This window comes from Equus quagga, chromosome 8 (assembly GCF_021613505.1).
Source record: "Equus quagga isolate Etosha38 chromosome 8, UCLA_HA_Equagga_1.0, whole genome shotgun sequence".
Classification (NCBI taxonomy): Eukaryota; Metazoa; Chordata; class Mammalia; order Perissodactyla; family Equidae; genus Equus; species Equus quagga.
Genome location: NC_060274.1, coordinates 29,122,352 through 29,128,351, shown reverse-complemented (window position 1 = coordinate 29,128,351; position 6,000 = coordinate 29,122,352).

The following is a 6,000-nucleotide window of genomic DNA, read 5'->3' as shown; positions in this document are numbered from 1 at the left end:
GCCGCCGCCTCGGCCTCCTCGCCGCCCGCGCTCGCGGCCCCTCGGCGGCGCCCGGGGCGCAGGGGGAGCGGCCGCCGGGCCGGGCCGAGCCCGCAGCCGCAGCCGCCAGCGCCCCCCTATTGTCTGCCGGGCCGGGGCTCGGCTGCTGCCCCCCGCCTCCGTACAGCCTGCCCCTCCGGGGGGTCGGGGCGGGGGGCGCCCGGGCGGCGAGGTGGGCATCGGCGGGGGGCGGCGGGAGGGACCCACGCCCCCCCGCCCTGGCTTGGCGCTGGGGCTCGCGCGCGCCTGGGAGTGGGGTGTCCGTGAGCAGTCTGGTGGTCTGCCTCCTTCCCGCGTCCCCTCGTCCGGTGTCGTGTTCCAGGAGGCTCGGCGCTGAGATGGTGTAGGGGTCAGCGCGCCTGCAGGGCGAGGGGCTGCGGGCGAGGGTGTGCGCGGAGGGGTCATCCCCGAGGCAGCTCCTCCGGCTCCCGGGGCTCCTGCGGAGGGCGGAGGGGATGTGACTATCACTTCCTATCCGGGGTGGGGGTGGGGAACTTGGGAACAATAGTCCTGGTGGGGCGGAGGCGACGGGCCGGCCGCAGCCCCGGGCTGGGAGATAACCTTCGCAGCCCCCCCGCCCCCCTTTCCGCCCTCGGCCGGTGCAGGCGGGCTGGAGAGGAGGGTAAAAGTCCTGATCGTGAAATTGCTCTCGATACATCCCCCCGAGGGGGTCAGGTCCGAAGGCGTGGGACCAGAAGTCGACTTCCTACGTGCCCCCCCCCCCCCCCTTTATTTTTCTGCTGGACAATGTTCCCTTTCGGGTTGTTTCCCGGCTTAGGAGGCGGTGGTTGCGGCGGCTGCTCCTACGGATGTTGCGCAAGACTGGGGCGTTGGAAACCCTGGAGGTCTGGGGAATGGAAAAGGAAGTGGGACTTTGGGAAGTGGTTGCTTCTTAGCCTTGGCGGGGTTTGGGGATGGGAAATCAGCGAGGGAAGATTGTGCTCCTGGGCAAGCTGCGCCGCCAGGAATAATCACTTAGCTCCGAAATTCTTGATTGTGAAAAGGATACACAGTTAATGTCCGTGAAAAATGAATGAGCGGCACACATTGGCTCGTTTTTGTTTCCAAGTGCAGTTTGTTTACAAGGTACAGGTGAAATAACTCTTAGTGCTCCAGTTCTTTTTCACATTTTAAAGAGACTAAGATGTAGTCAAGCTTTAGCGTTAAAATTGTTAACAGCTTATAAAGTAGATCCTTGACCTTCCAGTATTAATTAATACTACTATCCAGTAGTGTTGAGCTTTGTGGTTCCCGCCTCCCAGAGCAATAATAGAGGATAGGAGTAAGGTTTTGTGAGTATCTTTTGAAAACGGAAAAATATAGGTTAATAATCTGTGCCTTATTTCCAGCGTTTTCTCTTGCTATTTAGCCTATGTATTTTTGAAAAATTACTTTTTGATCTCAGAGGGGTAAAGAAAAGAGAGGACGTTTTCCCATCTTACTGTTGAGAATTTTGATTGTGTTGGTATCTTTTGAATGATGTCACTTAGAAGAATTGCATGGAGTCCCCTTTTTACTGCTCTCTAGCAAAAGTAGAAGAAAATAGTTAGAATATTTGAAACACGTCTTATACGGTTTTCTTTTGGTTATAGAAGGAGAGGTGATGTGGTCCCTGGCCGCTTCTCGTTTGCATGCTAGTCATCTTGTTATCCCTGGTCATATCCTGTCAGGAAAGAGCATTGTTGGGTGATGCAGGCCATCAGGACAGGTGCCCAGTCTTTGAACTTCTGTACTGGGAAAGTAGCCTTAGGGTTCATGCTTTCGGGGTGAGTCAGGGATTCCTCTTGGAGATTTCATTTCTCAAGGACTAAATGAGTTTCCTTTTTCTCCTGTAATACCTAGAGATAGCTAGGTGATTCTGCATTCGAGATTTGATGACTAAAGCTGTTCTTTTATAGTGCTTGCTTTTTTATTCCGTGACTTGATAAGCAATAGCTATAATTAAGGCTGCTAGGTGGTGCTGCTTTTTCCCTTGACTGGAAAGCTGCGGGAAACGATGTCCCCTCTGCCGTGGAAAGAGAATAGATCAGCTGATAGATTCTGACTTCTGTTATTTTTTTTAAATTCTGATGTGGATTAAAACATGCATTTTTAAATTTTAGCATTTTAGAACTGAGCCTTAGAGATAAACTAGCTATTAGGACCCTATTCAATTATAAAGTAATAACATTATTTTAAATGTATAAATTATAGAGGAATAATTGATCATGCCTTACCTTTAGGAAAGTGGAGTGGGCATCTCCACTGCTCTTTCCGTTATTCTGTCCAGCCTTTCTATAGTCTCATCACCCAAAGGCCTTCTCCGTTAGTGTTTTAATGCTTCTCTGTGACCATATGTACTACGCATACCATTTTATATTCTTGGGCGTTTTTTCAATTTAATGTTTTAATAAGTTTTTCATTTGTAAAATAATTTTAAGTGACTGTAATATTTCACCTGTGACTATTTTATAGCTTAACCATTTCCTTATGTTTGAATGTTCAGGACACTTATTTTCTGCTGCTGTGTATCTTAATTCTGTAATAAACATTTATGCATAAAACTTCTTTATTTTTGATTATTGTGTAAGATATCTTCCAGTAGTGGAAGTGCTGGGTAAAAGCATACAAACACTTAATCTATGTTTGCAGGTAACTTGTTGAAGAAGTTGTGTCAGTTTATAAAACTGTCAGTAATGTGTGTGTTCCTATAATAATTACCTTGATCTTCAATAATTTGGTGGTGGAAAAATGATATCTTCTTTTAATTTGAATTTCTTGATGACTAGTGAAGGTAAAATTTTTCCACCTGTCATTAACTGTTCTGTGAGTTGTCTGTTCTTGGGCTTAGCTTATGGTGCCCCCCATCCTCTCAAAGGGGAGCAAACTAAGGTATCGAGATGGTGTGTGCTATGGCGCTGACATGATTACTTACGTGGTGAAGGTTAATCAGCTAAGTTGAGGCCGATCCAGAACTTGATCTCAACTTTTCATCTTCTTTACAAGATGGCAGGCAGTGATCATGACGAGCGAATTCCCAAGGTAGGGTGGTGCAGATTCGTGTGTGACAGACCTGGGTTTTACTCCCATCTCTGCTGTTGGCTAGCTGTCTGACCTTGAGCAGGCCACTTAAAAGAAAATGAGATGATTGAGTTCTCTCATCTTTAAAAGAAGGAAAATGCACCTGCTTCCCGGGCCTGAAATATGGGACTAATATTTAGGGTCATCATCTAACAAATTATTGTGCTAAGGTTTTTATATTCTCATATGGCTCATTAATATAGTCAGTTCCAGATAACTAGAGATAGAAGGAAAGGCACCTAGGCTTTTTGTTTTCTTCGGCTTTTTAGAGCTATATCATGTCTAATTAAAGTGTTGAAACAAGATGTAGATTTATTCTGATCAGGCTAACGTTTATCTAATGTGCATTACACACTTGTATATAAAAAAATGATAGGGGCTGGCCCCGTGGCCGAGTGGTTAAGTTCGCGCGCTCCACTGCAGGCGGCCCAGTGTTTCGTTGGTTCGAATCCTGGGCGCGGACATGGCACTGCTCATCGAACCACGCTGAGGCAGCGTCCCACATGCCACAACTAGAAGGACCCACAATGAAGAATATACAACTATGTACTGGGGGGCTTTGGGGAGAAAAAGGAAAAAAAAAATGATAAAAGATGGCACTTAAGCTATGAGAACATATGGCAGTTTCAGATTAAAAACCGGTTCTCTCTCTACTTAGGAAGGTGAAAACAAAAATTTAGTAAGTGGACTCAGTGGAGTATTTAAAAAACAGGGCGCAGCAGAGGTGTGAATTATACTACTTTTTTGTGAAACACTGGGAGAAGAGGATTTATGGACATTTTTCTAACTCTAAACTGGGTTATAATAGCAAGGCATCCTCTGTCAAAATGGTATTTAATATAACTGATATTTTAAATTAATTTGAACTTAATTTATCAGTCAAAGGTAACCACAGAACTACCGTAGAAGTTATGCGTTTCTGGTGATTTATGATATAAAACCATCTGTTCTATGAATAGTAACCCTGACAGAACTGCTCAAGACCACCAGTTTGCTTGCTTTGTTATGATTAAATAATTGTTACATTGTTTTTATTTTACTACAGTAATGTTAGTGACTTTATAATTATTTCAAGTAGAAAGGAAATTAGTATTTTTCATTCGTACTGTATGCTAAGCACTGTGCCATATACTTTACACTCTGTCTTATTTAACATATCAGCAGTTTATGAGGCAGCCATCACCTGTATCTTACAGATGAGGAAAAACGCTCTGAGAAGCCAAGTATCTTACCTGACTTCAAAACCTCTTCTTTTTATCCTGTTTCTCCAGGATGCATCTGAGGTCCCAGAGGTGGCTGGGACCAGGCTAGTGGTGGAAGGCACATCACCACGCAAAAGGATGGAGGTTTTAAACCGCAACCAGAAGAACCTACAACTAGATTATACAATGATGTGCTGGGGGCTTTGGGGAGAAGAAGAAGAAAGATTGGCAACAGATGTTAGCTCAGGTGCCAAGCTTTAACAACAACGACGACAAAAGTTATTGAGGACCCCAGAGAGCTTTTGTTTATTTTAAAACAAATATTTTTAAAAAATTAATTCACTTTAAAATAATGATAATAAGGCCATTCCATATTAATTTCTATGCTATATTTTATGACAATTATTATTCAAAACAAAGAAATAGTAAGAAGAATTATTTTTAAGCTTTTGCAAATTTCTTTAATGTCTGGCTTAATAGAAGAGAGTGGGATTCTCTATCCACTGCATTCGTACTGCTGCAGTGACACATTTCACATGGTACTATGTGTCACATACCTTCTAGAAAACTCCACCGTACACTCTAAGAGAATGAAAGTGAAAAAAGATTATCATACTAAGGTCCGTGCATTCTCTTACTTGCAGATGAGGAAACATAGTATTATTAGGAAAAGAGTTTTGACCTCATAGACTCTGAAATGGTCTGGCAGTGGGCCATCCCTGGACCATACTTTGAGAACCAGTGAGGTACTGCATGGTAAAAGCTGAAGGTAATCATGAGAAAGTTAGATAAGGGTCAGATTGTGAAGGTTCTTGCATCTATGCTATATATATATATTATTTTCTTTGGTGAGGGAGATTATCCCCAAGCTAACATCCATTGCCAGTCTTTCTCTCTCTCTTTTTTTTACTTGAGGAAGATTAGTCCTGAGCTAACACCCATGCCAGTCTTCCTCTATTTTGTATGTGGGATGCCTCCACAGCATGGCTGATGAGTGGAGCAGGTTCATGCCCAAGATGTGAACCCCTGCCACCGAGACAGAGCATGGGGAGCTTTAACCACTTGGCCACAGGGCTGGCCCCATCTATGCTGTATTTAATTCTATAGGTCAGTAATGGTAATTTTAAACAGTTCTGCACTACAACTGTGAGTCACAGGGAAAGTGGACAGGTATTAAGAAAACAGACCTGCTAGCTAAACACTGCAGCAGTGTCTCCCCACCTACACCACCCTCACCCCAGCCTGTGTTACTGTGAGTCTTGTCATATCATTCAGCTGGGTTCTGGTGGAAACGCTGAGAATCACTGCTGTGGGGCTCTGGAGAGCCACTGACAGGTAAGCAGTCACTGGACAGTTTGCGTTGTAGAAAGTTGGTTCTGATGGCAGTGTGAAGGCTGGATTAGCAGCTGAAGCTGTTGAAATGCAGGAAGATACAAGGACCTGACTAAACTAAGACGGGAATAGAGAGTATATAAAGGATCTAAGAACGATTTCCCATCGTTAGATTGTGGAGGGCGTCTCATTGCTTCACTGGATGTGGGTAGTAAAGGAGAAAGGAGTATTGTTGTATGACTTCAAGGTTTCTAGCTTGGTATCCTGTCACCCAAGTTAGAAGGTACCATTTGGTGGGGTAAGGAGGAAGGGAGGAGAAACAGCAGAGGGGACCAAGCAGAAGATGGTGGGAGGAAATTTCAAGGGA